This window comes from Piliocolobus tephrosceles, chromosome 13 (assembly GCF_002776525.5).
Source record: "Piliocolobus tephrosceles isolate RC106 chromosome 13, ASM277652v3, whole genome shotgun sequence".
NCBI classification, from domain to species: Eukaryota; Metazoa; Chordata; class Mammalia; order Primates; family Cercopithecidae; genus Piliocolobus; species Piliocolobus tephrosceles.
This window is the reverse complement of record NC_045446.1, coordinates 36,794,318-36,813,919: the sequence shown is the minus strand read 5'-3', so window position 1 is coordinate 36,813,919 and position 19,602 is coordinate 36,794,318.

The window sequence follows — 19,602 nt, the reverse complement described above, 5'->3', positions numbered from 1 at the left end:
CCAACACGGTGAACCGCCATCTCTACTAAAAATACAAAAAAATTAGCCAGATGTGGAGACATGCGCCTGTAGTCCCAGCTACTAAGGAGGCTGAGGCAGGAAAATTGCTTGAACCCAGGAGTTGCAGGTTGCTGTGAGCCAAGATTGCGCCACTGCACTCCAGCCTGGGTGATAGAGTGAGACTTCGTCTGAAAAAAAAAAAAAAAAAATTAACCTGAATGCATTAGGGTTGGGCATAGAGTCTTGGTTGCCTCAAACATACTCACTTCCTGTTGTAAACACCACTTGTCACTTCGTATATGTATGCACACACTGGCCCCCTTGAAGTTGTTTGATTTTATTATTCTTCCTCTATAGGTTGCATTAAAAAGTTTTTAAAGAATAATATGTTTAATTTAACCCACCATATTCAAAATGTTATATCAACTTGCAATCAATGCAGAAAAAAGTATTAATGAGATATTTTTCATTTTTTTGTACTAAACATTTGTGGTCCAATGTGTTTTTTATTGTTGTAAAATATATATAACATAAAATTGACCTTTTAACCATTTTTAAGTATACAGTTTAGTGACATTAAGTACATTCGCATTGTTGTGCAACCATCACCACTATCTACCAGCAAAACTTTTTCATCTTTCCAAGAGAAAACTCCATACCATTAAACAATAACTCCTCATACTCCCCTCTCCCCAGCCCATGGCAACCACCATTCTATTTTCTGTCTTTGTGAATTTGACTACTCTAAATACCTCATATAAGAGGAATTGTATACGATTTGTCCTTTTGCATCTAGCTTATTTTACTCAGCCTAATGTCCTCAAGATTCATCAGTGTTGTGGCATGTGTCAGAACCTCCTTCCTTTTAAGGCTGAATAATATTTAATTTACATATATTCCACGTTTTGTTTATTTATCTATTCATCTATGGTTTCCATTTTTGTATTAGGCAATTTTATGTTGTTGCCCTTGTTTTCTCTGTAAACTGCCTTTAATTATTTTATGAGCAGTGTGTAGCTTAAATACATTCATAGTTTTCATCTTCAATAAGACAATAAGCTCCTTAAAGATAGTGTCCAGCACGTGTTTAGCACAAAGGAGATGTTTGACACATGTGTTCACTGGCACAAGTGACACCCGGTTCTAACCTGTAGGTGAGGTGAATGCAGTGGGGAGGCAGGGGATCCCTGCACCTTGCCTAGCGGTGATGTGGAACACAGAACATTGTGTCCCTGTGTCCAAGCCTTTGGTAATCTTATCTATATGTTCTCCTGCATTTACTCTTCTTCCCCAACATCTTTTTAATGATCATTTTAATAACAGTACTGTCAACATACATTACACTGAAAATGCTGAAAGATGCCCCTTTGGGAGGAGACACACAGGCTGAAAATTGCTCTTCTTGTTTTCCTCTCCTTCCTATTCCAGCCTCAACTGCTGTTCTTGGTGGAGACAACCACTATGGGATCAGAGTAGATTAAAATATAAGGCTGCTTTAATAGTAAAAAGTTTCCCGGTATTCAGATTCACTGAAAAATGCCCTTAAGCTTTAAAATACAGAGATACAATTCAGTGATTTTCGGGGAAAACCTTTACACAGCAATCTGAAAAGAGAAGTTTGGAAAGAACCTATAAATCAGAGCCTGGTTGTCCCGGGAGGTAAGGTTATATGGACATGGTGGCTTCTTCTATGGTATAACTAAAGAACATGAAAGTCTTTCTGACCTTATACCCAGGGACCAGGAGAATTTTCCCTTGTGTAGTGACACTTGATTGGCATTCATGCCAAAAGGCTCTTGTGAAATGGTTGCCTGAGCAGAGTGAGGTGGGGCTCATCAACACAGATGCCCCATGCGCTCCCTGCACCGTCAGTCCCTGACACATAGGCATAAAGCCTCTGCTGGAGCCACTGCAGGGATGGGAGCTCAAGACCCATTCATGCCTCCCCTTACCTGAGTAGCCCACTTTGGTTTGGGACAGCCTTGTTGTTAGAAAAATCTTTGTTTTATTGAGAACAAAACTTTCTCCATAAACATCACCTTTGGCTTATAGTTTCCCTTAATCATATCTAATGTTTTTTTTTTTTTTTTTGAGACAGGGTCTTGCTTCATTGCCCAAGCAAGAGTGCAGTGTTGCAATCATAACTCACTGCAGCCTCAAATACCTGGGCTCAAGTGATCCTCCCACCTCAGCCTCCTGAGTAGCTGGAAGTACAGCCATGGGCCACCATACTTCCCGGCTAATTTTAAAATTTTTTGTAGAGATGGGCGGTGCTTCACTATGTTGTCCAGGCTGGTCTTGAACTCCTGGCCCCAAGGGATCCTCCCACCTCAGCCTCCCAAAATGCTGAGATTACAGGTATGAGCCACTGAGCCAAGCCCACATGTCTAATCTTGAGTGTACATGTCAGCTAGTGCTCACCTTAGCCAAGAATTGGCACCAAGGGACCTGCACACTGGATTGGGTGCCTTTCATGACATAGGAGTATGTATTAGTTTGTTTTCATACTGCTATAAAGATACTACCCAATGCTGGGCAATTTATAAGGAAAGAGGTTTAATTGACTCACAGTTCCACATGGCTGAGGAGGCCTCAGGAAACATACAATTATGGTGGAAGGGGAAGCAAGCACCTTCTTCTCAAGGTGGCAGGAGAGAAAAGAACAAAGGAGAGACTTTCAAACACTTATAAAACCATCAGATCTCATGAGAACTCACTCACTATCACAACAACAGCTTGGGGGAAACCACCTCCATGATCCAATCACCTGCCTCCCTCAACATGTGGGGATTACAATTCAGATTGCAATTCAAGATGAGATTTAGGTAGGGACACAGCCAAACTATTTAAGAGTGTTTTATGTTAGTTCCAAGTGAAACTCTTGATGGGGGTTGGGTGAGGAGTGGAGGAGGGCAGCATCTCTGGCAGGGACCGTTGGGCAGCCAACAACACCAGGAGGGCTTTGAATGACACCTGAAGACAGGAAGACAGACCATAGAAGAACAAGGTGTGCCAAGACATGGTTCGCTTGCATTCATTCCTACCTTCTCTAGGATCTCTCCCACCCTGGAGACTTGGGCATCAGAATTCACTGAGCTCTGGGCTAGCCCTTAGGAAAACTTGTATCTGGTATTACCCTGTTTTGGTTTGCTTGTTTGTTTGCTTTTTTGTTTTGTTTTTGTTTTTGTTTTTACTAGTTCTGTCACCTTGAGAAGATCATTGAAGTTCTTAGAACCTCACTCTCCTCATCTGTAAAACTGGATTAATAATGCCACACCCAGTCTTCTTCCCACTTCACAGGGTTGTGTCAAAGATCAAATAGGGTAATGCATATGAATTCTAGAAAGGAGAAAGGGCTTTAAAGCACAGATATCAAGTAACATAACCTCTCTGTGTTTCCACCTATTTTCTTTGCATTCTTTCAAAACTTATTTATAATTGTTTGTATAATGCTAAATTGTTTGCATATTTTAAGGTGCCTCATCTCCTTTGTGAAATATGGTGTGGAATAAACAAAAATATACATAAAATCAACATTTAATGGATTGTTATGATTATTGTTGTCTGGGGAAACATATTGGGGGAGTTATGTATAGAATTTATTGTCGAGAGATAATATTATAGAGAGAATGTGTTTTAGAGAAAATATATGATATTACTGGTCTGGGCCTTGGCGCAAAGCATTTTAAAGGTGCTACTTTCTCTACTAAATGGGAAACTCCTTCACCTTGAAATGTGTATTTCAAACCCAGTTCCATAAAAAGGAGAACTCACCAGGAGTTGCTGCAGAGTTCATGTTTACAGGATACACGTTCTTTCCTATTCAGCACTAGGAAAGCCATTTGCTCTACCACTGAGGTGAGGCCTGTGAATGAGTTAGGGTACAGCCCAATATGTGGCTTCCTTTTATTTTCTTGTTTTAAAATGGCCAACTTTAGAGTCTTCTGGAAGCCACCATTTGTATCCTCTGTTCTTGACAATAACCATGAAAGGTGGGGTAGGCCGGCTCCTGTTCTGCAGATGGTGAGATGGCACATGGGGAGACGGTGTTGTGCAATGGGAAATGCAGGCTGAAGCCAGACAGACCTGGGTTGAATGCAAGGCCCACCAAGCATCTGGGTCCACACTCCCTGTCTGGTCTTGGCCTAGTCATTTAAACTCTCTGAGCCCAGTTTCCTCATCTATTAAGTGGGGAAAATAATAGTAGCTACAGAACAGGGTTGTAATAACAATGAATGTATAAAGTTGTACAGCCCTAAGCTTAAAGCCTGGCTTGCGTTGTTGTTAATAAACTATTCTCCACCCACTTCCTTCATTTGAGTAAATCTGCAACCCAAGCTTTACTCAAAAGAAAATATTTTGCATTATGGGAAAGGGGGAATTTAAAAAAAGTCCCTTCTTTATGATACCTGGGGTCTGTTTTATGAACCTAGAAACTAAATATTCTTATCAACTTGGCAGGTAAATGAAAACAAAATTTATGTCACACCAAACTGAAAAGGCGAATGCATCTTCTTGCATCTGACTTTAAAAAGCTATCAGGTCGAAGTCACCTAGATTTCATTCTAATCAGGATTCAGGCCCAGCTTGTGAATCGTGAGTCATGTGCAGGCTCTGAACCCAACAGTTGGTAAACTGGGCTTCAACAAAGAACTTAATTAAGGAGAACCACCCTCTTCCGGCTCCCATGTATTACCACCCTCAACCTCCACCCACAAACCACAAAGGGATATGCACTTTGCACTAGATTTTTGACCTGATTATGCACAGTGTAACATTTATTACTTCACTCAACACTGCTGGATGAAAACAGCCCTCTTGAATTTACAAAAACCCACTTTACAGGAAATGTAGGAGAAAGGCCAGAGTACAGATTAATAAATGCTATCAAATACATCCACCCGAAAGTATCACCAATTTTGCTGTGACACAGTTCCTGGAATTGCATCAGAGATTTAAACTTTTGGATGTACCAGTATTGTATCCCCAAAGACTTTGAAAGAAGTGCAGAAATTACGTACTGTTCATAATGCATCGTCATGCTTATTTGCACATGTGTCTGGTCTGCTGTGTTCCTAGGCCCTCCATGAACTTTGTCCCACCTGCCTCTCCTATCTCTTTCTGTCCCTCTCTGCTTCAGCCCACCTGGCCTTCTTGTTCATTGAACCAGCAAAGCTAGCCTTGCCTCAGGATATTTGCACTTGCTATTAATTCTGCTTAGAATATCCTTTGCTTGACTGGCTCCTTCCACCATACAGGTCTCAGCCAAAATACCACCGCCTTAGAGAAGCATTTTCTCATCACTACTATGAAGTAGCAGCCCTCAGCTTTTCTCTATAACATACTTCTTTTTTTTTTTTGCCTTCATTGTACAGTCTTCCCTTGGTATCTGTAAGAGATTTGTCCCAGGACCCCTGGAGGATACTAAAATCCCAAGATGCTCAAGTCCTTTATGTAAAATATCATAGTATTTGCATATAACATGCACACATCCTCCTGTATACATTACATCATCTCTAGATTACGTATAGCACCTAATACAGTGCCTACACATCACTTCATTTGCTTGAATTCAACATAGTACTTGGCATATGGCAAATTCAAGTTTTGCTTTTTGGAACTTTGTGGAACTTTTTTTTCCTGAATATTTTTGACCCACAGGCAGTTGAATCCATGAATGCAGAACCCATGGATGTGGAGGGCCAATGGTATTTACCACTATGTCTCAGTGATTTTAGTTAATGGAGGTGACAACATGTAGAGGTCAGTGCCATTGGAAGAAGACTTAATACTTTATATTTCCCAAAAGAAGGGGATATACCACACCACACAGGGCCAGAGAGAAAGCACCAGGTTTTGATATGAGGCAGAAGCTGGAAAGGGGAGAGTCTAGGTCACAGACTCTATGAGGGATTCCATGGGAAGGTCAAGACAGAGCAGAATAAATACTTTAGAATTGGCTGGTTTTAATAATTTCAGTGGGCTTTGGGCTATAGAGGTGGTCTCTAATTGCCTCGTACATGGTTCCGGGATAATGTAGGGCAGGGAAAATATTAGCTTGGTGTGTGAGAGTTAGATAAAGGGGGTAGTTGGGGATATAGACTCTGGATTGGTTGGTTGGCATATGAAAGGTATGCCTTTCATAAGAGCTCAATCCTGAGCTTTTAAGTATCTCTAAGATTTGGCTAATGTTGCAGGAAAAGCCTCTTTCCAGACAACAAGATTTTTCAGGTGTCAAAATGTCATAAGATATATAAAATAAAAAAATGATGAATACAAACTATATGAAATAATCTCATTTAGTTTTGTCTATCTACTTTAACAGAAGGTAAGCCCCATGAAGGTAGGCACCATGTCCTTATTGTTCACGACCATATTGCCAGCACAAAGTAGGTGTTCAATAAATATTTGTTGCATGAATAACAAAATATGAGCCCCCAGAGTCTGGGACTTTGTGGTCTTCACAGTTGTATCTCCCTGTTCCAACTTCATCCTTATACTTTCCCTAGCACAGTGCAGAATACATAGTAACTGTCATTTAAAAAGGGTTGTTGAATTAATTTGAACTGAGAAGGGTAATATACCATTTTAATTTGTGTAGTTTAAAATAGTTTTAGCAAATGTATTCATTTGTCACAGATAAAGTGGATGGCACAAAAAATCATACATTTTGGTAAGAAGAAATAAGATCAAACAGATTCAAAACATATGCTCCTTTTAATCAGGGATTAGCAATAGCATATTCAAATATCAAGGACAACACATCATGGATTATAATGACCTGATCTCTGCCTAAAAGATATATTTAAATTCACCTTTAAAAACAGGAACACAGCCAGACAGGGGGGTATACAGCTGTAGTCCAAGCTTCTTGAGAGGCTGAGGTGGGAGGATTGCTTGAGCCCAGGAATTTGACTCTTGCCTGGGCAACACAGCAAGACTCTGCCTCTAAAATAATAAAAATAAATAAGTAAATAGGAATGTAATACACCAAGATGTTAGAAGCATTAATCTCTAGACAGCAGGAGAAGTATCTTTGTAGTTTTCCACATTTTCCTTATTTTGTACAATGAATGTACATGACTTTTAAAATAAGAAAAAAATCATTCAAAAGAAATTAGCATTTTGGTTATATTTTATTCTGGCTTCCACATTAGAGTATGCTAGCAGATTAATAGAACTAACAAAGGAGCCTAAATTCTGCAGCATTTTTGCTATCTCCTTTTTTATTTATTTATGCCTCAGAAGCAATGTGAATTCTTAAATTATCCTTCATTAAATCTAATCAGAGTTTCGATGGACTCCAACAAACGAGAGCACAGCACGTTAGTTACCATGTCATGCAAGAACAGAAAATAACCTGGTAGATTCTCCATGTCCCTCTACCAATGTCAGCCCTGCCAACGTTCCTTACTGACGTTCCCAAAACTGACATTCCCCTTTCATTGATGTCACTGAATCAGGAAGCCGAAAAGCTGTTGCAAAATGACTGTTTCTATTGCAAAGGTTTAAAACTTTAGAGATTGAAAGGTTAGAGTTAAAAATATGTATTTTAATTTGAACAACAGATGGCCTTGGAGTGACTACAAGGCTGAATTAACTCTCGAGTCTCTATGGCTGTTTGTGGAAAGAAAAAATAAAAAAGACAACCAAAACCCTTAAAAAGCCCACACTGGAACACACAGCTCAAGTGCTGGTGACATCAGCAGAATCTCTCTGTTGAATTAGAGTCCCGAATTTGGCTTCAGAGCCATCTGTTAGCCTCCAGATAGAATAATCTTCTATGAAATTATACTGCATAGTTTCACTAATGAACATTTCCAATTGTCAGGGCCTCAGTCTCATAGCTGTCCCACCTCTTGAAGCCTCCATGGCTTCCTGAGCCCCTGTGATACACAGAGGGATCCTACTTGCTAAAGTTCACAATGGGTCTGTCCTTTGAAAAGATGTGTCCTATCTTAGATTGAGTTCTATGGAAACAGACTTTGAGATGGAGAGCTGCATGCAGAAGGTTTATTAGAAAGTGCTCTTGGGAAATACAGCTATAAGGAAATGAGGAAGGCTGCATTGTGCAAAGGGAAAAGCTAACCTATAAGGCAGTTCTAACTCAGGCCTTGCTGTCCTATGGAGAGCTCGGTTGCTGGGAAGGGCCCTCAGAGTTGACCCAGATTGAATCACAGAATCTTGGTCTTTGCATCTTCATATCAGTTATCATTGGATATAGGCTGCTCCCTGAGAAAATATTTAGTAAATGATTGCTTTATTATTATTACTACTGTTTGCTATAGACTGAATGTGTCCCCTCAAAATTAATATATAGAAATCTAACCCCCAAGGTGATGGTATTAGGAGGTGGAGCTGTGGGGAACTGGTTAGGTCATGAACGTAGGGCCCTCATGATGGAATTAGTGCCCTTATAAGGTGCTAATAACTCTGGTCACCCTTTTGCCATGTGAGAACACAGCAAGATGGCACTGTTGATGAGCCCTCACCAGACACCACCAAGTCTGCCTTGATTTTGGACCGCTCGGCCTCCAGAGCTATGTGAAATAAATTTCTGTTGCTTATATGGTACCCAGTTTATGATATTTTGTTATGAGAGCCAAATGGACTAAGACATTATTAATCCCAAAGTGAATGGATCCTTCTGCTCAACAGCAGGCACCAGTTGGGGAGCTTTGGGGAGCCATTTGTATGGGTGATGAGGAAGGATAAAGGGCTGAGTAGAACAAAAGTCAGATGTGCAGTGCTGGAATGAACAGAAAGGCAATGTCATCCTGGCATGCCAATGCACATGTATGGAATATCAAAATGTGGGGAGAAGCCAGTCACCCTACCCAGCAGCAATGAAGTCCTAGAGTCTACTGGCTTGGGCATCTTGCTGCTCTAACCGGAAAGCTCCCAGCCTGGGCTGCTGCCAGAGTGGGTATAAGCAGTCCCTTTTTAGGCAGAACATTATCTAGATTGGATTACATGCCTGTAAACTGATCAGTGCATCTTCATATGCTGTCAAGCATCTGAGTTCAAACAATTGGACTATTTTAATAAGATTAGCAACTTGGCCCCTTCCTATAGTTTTCTCTCTACAGGATTCCATTCAGAATCCTCTGGAGAAGAGTGTCTTAGGGAAGTAGTAGGATTTCTGAATGCCCTGCATCTGCCTTCCTGAGGCAGATACAGCTAAAAAAGACCTTCATGTCAACTAGAACCACCTGTATACTCCAAAATGTGCCAGAGAAATGTGCCCAAAGTCGAGGGAGTGGTATTGTGGACAGGAGGTTTAATAGGATGAATATGTATTCTTGGTTGGTAAACCTTGCAATGAGTGTGCTTATAACTCACCCATGGATGGAGAGCCAATCTCTGCCTGCAAAGGCTAGAGTGTAAAAAATGGCCAGATGGCCAATAATGAGGCAGAATTTCATAATTATATAACAATTAAGGGTTTGAAATAAAGGTTATAGAATTGCACAGATCTGCTTTTCAAATTTCAGTTCCTTCACTTACTAATTTTGAAAACCTGATGAAGTGATTTAACATCTCTAAATCTTACTAGTTTCCTCCTCTTTAAAATGGGATAATAATGCCTACTTGTGTCAAATGGACGTAAACCAATTTGCTCATTCACAAATACTAGATCCTTCGAGGATTATGACTGGGTTCCTTTTGGTAGATGGTAGGTAGATGGTAGATGTTATAATCATTGCAGATAGAAGGCAATCGGTTTCCTCCTCAAAATTTCTCTACCAGGTGGTACTTTGCCATGAAAGCAAATCTCAGGCCAAGTTTTCAAATTCTTCCAGATAGGTAGGCACAAAAACAGTCATCATTCTGTAAGTGTGACAAAATCCCAGCTCTCTGTAATTCTCTGTTGGTTAATAGGACAATTTTTAGAGGTAGGTTTCAACTTAAATTTCTAGTAGGTTCTAGGTAACACCATCCTCTCTTCAGAATCCTAAATCTAGGGATTCTTTTTTGAAGCAATTGGGCTATTTTAGTAAAGGGGGAGTGTCTGTATGATACTTATAGACAGTGCAGTGCTTGGAACACTTATTTATTTCACCAATGAAAAATGTTTTCTAACATTTTTATACTAATGAATAAACCTTTGGTGTTGACCAGAAATCATGATAGCTAAAGAATAAAGTAGTTCTGTAGGAACTGTTTCTGGAATACTATATTCTAATAGGGTCTCGCAAAAGCTAGTCATTTTTGGAGAGTGTTTTCCTGATTAGAATTCTTTGAATATTAATTGACCACCCTAAGGTGGTTTTAATTAAGGCAATTAACCAGGTTAATTAACTATTCTAATATGTAGATTAAAATACATATGCAAACACTCTCTCACAGACAAACTGCTGTCTATGCTGATACATTTTAAAGTTAAAGACCACATAGAATGTCTCATAGAATTAAATGACATAATCAGGTGGTGACTGACAGCCTGCCCTGAATTTTGGGAATGAATGATACCTCCTTAGCGGCCGTTGGAAATACATTGATGGTGGGGGAGTTTTTGCAAGGGATTGGAATTCTTGAGTCAACAGCTAAGGGGTGGGTGTAGAGAGCTTTTGATGTTAATGTTAATGTGATATTGATAGATATCACTAGAGGGTAAACTCCATAAGGACAGGAACACTTCCCCTTTTTTTCCCTGCTGTATTTCAATTTTAGAACAGTGCCTGGTATATTGTAGTTGCTCAATCGATAGCTGTTGAAAGAATGAATAAATTTTAAAAATCTGATCTGATTCTTTTGAGGATGTACAGGAGTTAGTGCTAGTGCTAGGCATAGAGTAGATGCCTAATGAATGTTTACTAATTAGTATGAATGAATGAATAAGCAATTTCTTATTGAACAAGTAAAATAATTCCCTAAAGGATATTGTCAAACTAGATCAATATCATGCTGCATAGAAATTTAATTTATGCTCTATTTATAGCAACTCTAATGGTGATATTTAAGATAAGATAGCCTGAGCATAGTGGCATTATAACCAAATGAATGCCTCTGTCTGAAGAATGCAGGTTAAGAGACCCATATTGAACTGAAGAAAGGGCTCTATGGTAGTCGTTGGAAGGCTCCCTTCTAAGCTCATCATAGTCTCCATGTAGAGATTGCCATTTTCCATGTTGTATATTTTGCTTTTTATGAACAGCTCTTAATTTTAATTATCAAATCTGTCAACCGTTCCCTTTTTGGTTTGCACATTTTATACCTTGTTTAAGAACTTCTCTCCTAGATCAAGGTTAAAAATATATACTTATTTATTTTTTACTAAAGTTTTGAAAAGTTTGTCTCAGAGGTCATCCAACCATCAATAATTGATATTTTGCCTATGGTATAAGGTAGGAAAATACAATTTCATTCTCCCTCATATGGTTAGTCATTATTTAAATATAATTTTATTTAGTCCAATAACTACATTTTATCATTTCCATCTAAATCTTAACTAGAGGCTTTTTTGGGAGGTGGAAAGGGCAGGTGGTACAAGTCATGTTAATTTTATCCTCCCAACTAGTGTAAATTGGGAGCTTGTGCTTAGGGATTTGGTGAGAGGAGAGATCCTTCCTCCCATACTCCCTCCTTTCCAGCTCCAACTGTCTCAAGTCTGAGACAGGCTATGACTTTCTTCTCATTGCAAGTTCATTAATCATCTAATGAGGATGTCAACCTTTGGGTTGTGGGAAACTTTATTCTAGAATCTCTGCTTTACTTTCTCATTCTGCTTTATTCCCTCACATCTCATGTCTGCCCCAATAAAACCAAGGCTTTTTGCTTCCAGGAGTAAGGAATTTCAGTACTAGATTATTCCTCCTTATTGTTGATTCTGGCCTCAAGGGCTTTGGAAATTCCCTTTAATCTCCTGAAAGCTCATTCATGCATTAAATTTTTTAAAAATTTAATTCAAACTTGTAGATGTTCTGAACCATGAGGAAGTCTCCAAAAACCTAGTCTTTCATGTTGCTGAAATGGAAGTCTCCAGAAACCTTGTCTTTCATGTTGCTGAAATAGAAGTCTATGGTATCTTTTTGTTTGTTTGTTTGTTTGTTTTGTGGGGGGTTGCTTTGTTTATTTGCGCAGTGCCTTTGGAGACTAATGTTTTTTACACTCACATCTTTGATCCATACAGACTTAATTTTGATATAGTAAAGGGTGTGGTAGGGATCCTGCTTTATTTTTTCAAAGCCATCCAGTAAACACAAAACAACATTATTTATAGAGTAATTCACAGAATGGAAGTTTTAGAATGTAAATACTCAATATGTGATAGGGAAAAGAACACTAATACACTAATAAAATATTCTAAAGCAAGACTGACCCCTATTACTACTGTCTCACCAGTCTGCACTGGATGCGGTCAGCTTCTTGAATCACCAGGGCTATCCATGCTAGAGATACTTCCATCTCTTTTAGCTGAAAATATTTACAGAAATACATATCCTGTTGGGAATATAATGGAGGATATATAATCAACTTTTTCATGTTCATTGTTTTGTTACTATACATAGTAGATGAGTTTCAGAAAAGTTGTATTAAATTAAAATCATATTTTTAGTTCCCCTGGCAAGTGTTCTCTTTAAAGGGATTTTACTTTGAATTATTTTTGAAAATCATCTTAAAGGGTAAATAATGACTCCCTAATTTTTCTACGATGCAAATAAGAATTTTTATTTACTAAGTTTCTCAATGCAAGATATACTTACATAATGCAGATTCTTTTCTAATACAGGAGAAAAAAATGAGGAGGCTAAATTTTAAAAGCAAATCAATGTGTATTTTAAAAAATGCAATTGTTGGAATACAGACTTAAAGACATTTCTTAAGGATCATTTACATGAATCCAATTTGCTTGCCTCTATATGAGAGGCAACATTTTGGGTGTTTTTTTTTTTCCAAAATCTAATTTTTAAGCTTTGTAGGGTAGGTGCCAAATGGTATTTTAAAAACACACATTTAAAAAAGGAAGAACGTGCAGTTTTGCCTGGAGTACAGATGGAGCCTGTGTCAATTGAAGGCATTTTGCCTAAGGACACAGAGAAAATCACTTTTTCATAAAGACCATAAACTCCACTCATGTTTCTGTTCATTTTAATTTGTAGAAAGTGGGAAGAAATCAAATAGGGGAGCATACGGGTTCATTTGTTTTAATAATCTCATCACTCAAATTTTATATCAATTATGCTATAAAAATTATTTGACCCTCAAATCAGTAACGTAATTTTTATATGAAAACATATGGTCATTTCTGGTTATTTCTTGTTACTTATCTTACTGATTTTTTTTTTCTGTCATGTACTGTGTATTGTGTAGCTAGGGCCCAATTTTATTCTATCTCCATACCTCATACATATCTTTTATGTCTCCTCACTTTTGTCCCCTGCAGCATACCCTATATTAGAAATTTAAAAAATGATGATAGTAACCCTCATTCCCTGTGCCAGGCATTGTGCTCAGGACTGTAGCGGTAACTTTTCATTTAAGCTGCGAAACAGAAATGAGGAACCACAGAGTATTTGAGAGACAAGAGGCAGAGCCAATATCTGAGCATGCACTTGGGCTTTTAAAACACCTTCCCTTTACCACTCTGCCGATATTCTTTATAAAGACATAAATATGAAACTGCTAGTAAGAAGATAATATAAATCTTCATTGATTGATGTGAAAATATGTCTGTTATAAATTGTTATGTAAAAAACTCAGATTGTAATACAGGGTAAGCATCAGGATCCCATTCTTTTAAAAATAAATTTGCATATGTACAAAAATGGCTGGAAAGATAGATTCCTAAATGTTAATAGCAATTCCCAGTGGTTTAAAATATTCTTTAAATTTTTGGATTTCACTTTTCAGGGAGCATTTTTCAGTCATGGTTCTTTATTGCAAGCAACAACTCTGGCGATGGGGCGGGGGGAGGCGCGAGGGGAGGGGGAAAGCAGCAGCACATGGCCAGACATGAGATCTTTGGTTTTAATACCATGTGCTGCTGTATCACTTATAGATGATAATCTTTTTCATTTTATTTCTTCCTTCTACTTTTGGTTATAAAGCCAATTCTTATATTATCAAATAGTTGGGACAAAGTTAATCCTACCTGGCAATAATTTCTCATCAGTTTTCTATTTTTAAAGATTAACTCATTTTAATCTGTTCTCCCTGTGTCATTAAATTGTAGTGGCATCAAGCTACAGAAAACTCTGCACAAACTGACCTGTATAAAAAAGGGAAATGTACTGAGTTATAACTGGAGTGCAGAGGTTGAGTCAGAGGTTCTCAGTGTCATCAGAGAATTGAAACAGTTTCTCTGTGATCCCTTTCCCTCTACTCTCCCCACTTTGATAGGCTCATTTGTGTTCTGCTTCCTCATCCTTGTATTAAAAAGCTGCAGCTCTTACAGCCTTCACATCCTTAACCTTCCACTCTTCAGAGAGAGAAAGACCATCACCCCTGATAGCTCCTGGGAAACCATGAAAACACTTCTTTCCCAGAGAAACCTCAGCAAATGTCTGTTTCTTATTTGCCCAAATAGGGTCACCTGTAAATTCCTGAACCAATTTCTAAATATCTAACTACTTAATACCAAATTCATCACTCAATACTAATTACCATGAAGCTGAGGTAGGTGGGTAGGTCTCCAAAGGGAAATTTGGCTGCTGTTAGTAGAGGAAGAGGAAAATGAAGGCTAGCAATCCAGTCATTCTCACTGGCTTGTATGTCCACCCCCCAGTACCCCCTCCCTCCCAACTGTCACTCTTAACTCTTCCTTACTTCATTGTTGCAACAGTTTTATTCCACCTACCTACTGAATTATTTTCCTCATTAAGGTATTATGACCACTTTAAGAATCTAACATAACTTGCTTTTGGCCACAACATCAAACGCAAACTCTCATATCCATTTAAATTTTATCCTCCCTAACCATTCACCACCACTTGATCTATTATCGTAAAACAGCTCTCACTTTGCCCCTTCTTTACTGAAAGTTGTCTGAGTCCTGGCTGCATAACAGGTGACATTCATTCACCCTATCCTGTCATTTGAAATTTTCGACAATCTGGCCTCATCTACAATTTAACTTTTTCTCTTGTCCTTCCCCTTACTATTTCTAGAAAACACCATATTCTTTCTTACCTCCACAACTTTGAAAACACTGTCTCTTTCCATCTGGAAATCTTTCTTTTCATAGATTTGGATAACTAAGTAACATTCTATACCATATACTTCTGCATACTTATGTCTTTTTCTGTGAATTATAACTGTTCATAAAAACACAAACTAGCAATATTTATATCAAGGAATATTTCATTCATTAGTTTATTGACTGATCATGGTCTATAAGATTCTGCATGAGCAGATGTCCACCTACCTCCCAGTCTTGTGTCACAGTCTCCTTTTTCTTGCTTGCTATGCCTTACCACACAACAAATGCCTAATGCTGTTTCCTGTTTTAGAAATTCCATACACTTGTCTTCCACGCAAAATGCTCTTTCTCCACCTCTTCACCTGGATAAACTCTACTTCTCTTTTAGGTGTTTCCTTGAATGTAATTTCTTTAGAAAAACCTCTGACTCTCAAAAGCTTTGGTCCTCCTGTTATGTGCTTTTATGGGACCCTTTACTTTTCCTTTGCAATATTTATTTCAGTTGTAATTAATTATCCATTCTATTATCTCTTGAATGCTTATTTCTCTTAACATACTCTGAACACCTAACACAATGATTAGTACTGGTGGATGCTCCATTCTTTTTTGAATAAATAACGGTGGATATTTTTTTCTCCACAGCAGTGCTTTTTTTCATTAATCTTCACTGGCTGACAGGTGCTGCATAATCTAACATTGCTTTTATTTTTGGATAAAGCATTGCATTCAAATCATTTCATTAGATTTATAAGTCTTCCTGGCAATAGACACAAACTACCAACTCTAGAGCTTTGGAAGTGACTTTACTTCCAGCTCTTCTGCTGTCTTCTCCTCCTGTCCTTAATCATCTCACTTGTCTAACAAGTGAGTCATTCACATAACATTTAAGAAGAAACTCCCATTTGCTACTTTGTGTCCTGTTTGATGTCTTCTTTTCCTTAAGGACAAGACACAGGATAAAAGACAAGTATTACACAAACATGTCTTCATCATGCCTGGCCTTTTCCAATCAGTAATCCAAATATATACATGCATATAATGCATTCTGTTCATTTCAAATGAGATCTAATTAAATGCTATTTTATACTAAATATCAAAAATCCAATTAGTTATTCAAGTAGACTCCAAATTTTTTTCTGTTTGGCCATTCTTACTGAATATTTCAAGATTTATTGAGTCAAAATTTTATACTATTTAAACTGAGACTACAGAGTTTCAGGATGAGTTTTAGAGAAATTAATTCCAGGTATAGTCTTACTGATCCTATTATATCTTTCTATGAGAGATATAGGACAAAAACTTCTCTTCTGACTTCAAAAAAATGAAGAAATGGGGACTATGTCAATAGCCTACTTTTCTCTGGAGCAATGATAATGTTCTAAATCTTGGCTGTTCAATATGGTAGCCCTAGCCACATGTGACTGTCGAACACTTGAAACGTGATTAGTGCACTGAGAGCCTGAATTTTAAATTTAATTTAATTTAGTTGATTTAAGGTTACATAGTCACATGTGGCTAATGGTTAGTGTATATCACAGCACAGCTTTCTGTGCTCAAAGTGATGGATAAATGGGCTTCTGGATTTGTAAAAGAAGACAGTCAGGCAGGGACTGGTAGGCGCAGTGGCTCATGCCCGTAATTCCAGCAGGTTGGGAGGCTGAGGTGGAAGGATTGCTTGAGACCAGGAGTTTGAGACCAGCCTGAACAACATAGTGAGACTCCATCGCGACAAGAAAAACAAAAAAAAAAGAGTGATTGTTAATTCTGGTCCTCTCCTCATTTCTCATTTAGGTGAGGGGACAATTCACAAGCAGACACTTGTTTCTAGTAGGATGTCCTGACTATGGTGAGACATTCCATGCCCTAAAACTACACATCACCTCATCAGAAACACTGAAAGACAGACTTCCGCAAAAATAATTTGCTAAGCTTTTTTAAACAGACATGGTGGGTTTCTTCTCTCTCATAAGACTCAGATATAGAAATGTTTAAAGGGTTCCGAATCATACCAATAATATGAGCACGTATTATGGCTGAGTGTTTGTGGAAATATTGCACATCCACCCAACTCATCACCTGTTAAGTCACATCTTTGTTTTATTTTCAAAAATGAAATGATTCATAGTCATTTCATTCATGGGAATTGGTGCCAGTTTATTTCTGGGACTTTAATTGCCAGCTTCTGGAATTGAGACACAAATGTCTTAATATAAACAGGCTATAGGCAGGAGCTTTCAATCTTGTTTCCCCTTGGAAAAGCACCAGTAATTTCATATTTGGTCTAATAAATCAGTTTCCGGAAGAATATTTGCTGATGTCATTTTTTATATCCCTCATGGATTCGATATGGAAAAATAGCCTGGTCATGTTCAAAGCAATCGATTAGTTCTGGTAGTGTCTTTCAGCCTGTGGGAGCCCTCATTCCTCTGCAGTCACGGTTTGGAAGTGGTTCTATATCCTAGTACAAGAGAAATGCTTTTGTGAAAGGCAGATTTGGAGGTATGTTGGGCAGAGAAGCTGGAAACTGATATCCTTAAAACACTGATTTCATCATGTCTGTGTTTAAGTTGTGGCTGCAGTTTGCTATTTTCAGAGACAAGGCCAATGTCAGCCTGTATTCAAAGCTCTCCATAGTCAAGCAAGTCACCCTTACTAGGTGAACCACACTGCAAAGGCCCTTCTACCTCACATTTAAAATTTTAATCTATGTGAATTTTGATCAAGATTAACATTAAAGGAAGCTTTGAAGCCAAAGAGATGAGAAGATTCCACCAAAAAAAAAAAAAAAAAAAAAGCAACATGCAGCATAAACATACTTAAAAAGAAGAGAGGTTTTCTGTCTGGAGCCCACACTGCTGTGATTGTATGTTTAGGAGGACAGGGTGATTTTCACTCATCGTGTAGCCGTTTTCCATGCTCTAATTCTAGTAATTCATGATGCACCTATTACGCAACTACTGTTTGCAAAGAACTGGGCTCAGTGGTACAATAGAATCTGTTTTCAGCCTCACTGGCTATTTTAAGCCATGCATTTTAAATGAATCTTTATTTAAAACAATTTCAAACACAGGAAGATTGAGAGACTAATACAATGATCCTCTATATAGTCATCACCTAGCTTTAACAATTAGCAAGCATTCGTCATGTTTGCATCACTTATTCTTTTCTGTTGTAGTTATTATTGCTAAATATTTTTAAGCAAATCCCACATTTGATGTCACTTCCCAACACATTTGTACATATCTCTAAATAATATTAGCATTTTCCCCCCATAACTACAGTACCATGGTCACACCCAAGAAAATTGAGAAGATTTCCTTGTAGCCTCCAATAACCAGCCAATATTCAAATTTTCCTGCTTACTAAAAAAATGCCTTTTTAAAAATTAGTTTGTTCAAATCAGGAGCTAAACAAGGCCCAACATTACATTACATTAGCGTAACCGTTATCATAACTGTAAACATTACATTAATCCAATCCAAACCAATTTTCTTTTATATATAATGTACTTTTATATAAAAATATTTTTATTGTATTTATAGAATAAACACACACAAACACTCATATATTTGACCTGTTGAAGAAATTCGGTCAGTTGTCCTGCAGTCCCCGCACTCCAAAATTCTAAATTTTTCTGTTTACTTCTTTGTGGCATCATTTATCTTAATCCTTTATCCCTCCATTTTCTTTTCTTACTTTTTTTTTCTTTTTCTGAGACAGAGTCTCGCTCTGTTGCCCAGACTGGAGTGCCATGGAGCGATCTCACCTCACTACAGCCTCCGCCTCCCAGGCTCGAGTGTTTCTGTCTCAGCCTCCCACGTATCTAGAATTACAGGCATGAGCCACCACGCCCAGCTCATTTTTGTATTTTTAGTAGAGACAGGGTTTCACCATGTTGGCCAGGCTGCTCTTGAACTCCTGGCCCAAGTGATCTGCCTGCCTTGGCCTCCCAAATTTCTGGGATTATAGACATGAGTCACTACTCCTGGACCCTCCATTTTCAATAAACTTGAAAGTTTATGTTCAATTTTTCTTTTGGCAAGCATCTAGTACTTCAAAAGTGGTGCTGTGTGCTGCACATTGTACCACATCCGGAGGCATACAATGTTGATCATACCACTCTCTAAGCATCCTCCATCTTCCCCTACGAAGTTAAAGAGAACCTTGGGGAAGTCATTTAACCTTGCAGAGCCTCAGCTTTCTCATAGAGACAATGGGGATAATAGTAGTACACCCTTGCAAATTTGGTGTAAAGATTACACTATGTAATCTTTGTGAAGATGTTAACTTATTATGAATAAGGCATGCAAAGTACTTAGTACAGTACACTGGTCTAGGAGACTCTTAATAATATTAGCTATTATTGCCTTTATAAATTACTTTGGCTGAACAGGCCAGGTAACTTTCATTGAGTAGACAGTATTTGAAGGATGAAATGAAAAGGCATAGACCCCAACACA